The sequence below is a fragment of the Alexandromys fortis genome, unplaced genomic scaffold (assembly GCF_014885135.2).
Source record: "Alexandromys fortis isolate MF-2015 unplaced genomic scaffold, M_Fortis_MF-2015_v1.1 scaffold_1514, whole genome shotgun sequence".
NCBI lineage: Eukaryota > Metazoa > Chordata > Mammalia > Rodentia > Cricetidae > Alexandromys > Alexandromys fortis.
The window spans coordinates 1-808 of record NW_026069428.1 but is presented as its reverse complement, the minus strand read 5'-3'; the positions used below and the strand labels follow the sequence as shown (position 1 = coordinate 808).

The 808-nt window shown below is 41.3% G+C and overlaps 1 pseudogene; it reads right to left on the bottom strand.

The window, feature by feature from the left end:
• Positions 1 to 245: 245 nt before the first annotated feature.
• Positions 246 to 611, bottom strand: LOC126496183 (translationally-controlled tumor protein-like; annotated as a pseudogene).
• Positions 612 to 808: the final 197 nt, after the last annotated feature.

Sequence of the window (808 nt, the reverse complement as noted above, 5' to 3'; positions counted from 1 at the left end):
GGGTAACATTTTATTTTTAGTTTAAGTACACTTTGTTTTTAAACGACACACATGTCAGGTTTCTCATATATGTGTGTGTGTGTGTGTGTATCACACTATAATATAAATACTAAATAATCACAGTCAAAAGTAAGGAAGCGCTCAAGATGACATCAGTCTTATTTGACTAGGGTTCTGGCGCTGTATGGACAAGCAGCATCCAGTTATGGTGACAGGCAATAGAGCCAACGTAATTGCTCAATTTGTTAGCATTTTTCCATTTCTAAACCACCCTTAAGGAAAATCCTGTCTGGAGTCATGTGGTCCAGAACAGCAACTGAGCCATCTGGATTCATGTTTTTAGCCATTAAAAGAGAACCAGTAGTTATCGAAATTGACCAGGATGTGCTCGATTTGTTCTGTAGCCCAGGTCATACAGGGCTTTAGTTTTTTCTTGCTTTTGGCCTTCAAGTTTGCCTTTGAGGGAGTGAACACCATCTTTGCTATGTACTTGTCTGTTAGTGTCTTTCCTGAAGTCAGTCTCCTGTCATTACTGTGCTTTTGCTACCTTTGTCCTCCAAGCCCTCATTGGAAGCATTTCCACCAGTGGCCGAATCATTGATAATGTCACTCTATATCCCACGGTCTCTCTAGCCCTCCACCGTGAGGCACAGCCTGGCTGAAACCTCCTGGATCGTGGTGATGTCAGATAATAGATACTAGCAGATGACCAAGATGGCGGCTGTGGCCTGAGTGCTCACCTGGAGGAAGTAGCTGGCTAAAACTGATTTTTTTTTTTTTTTTTTTTTTTTTTTTTTTTGGTTTTTCG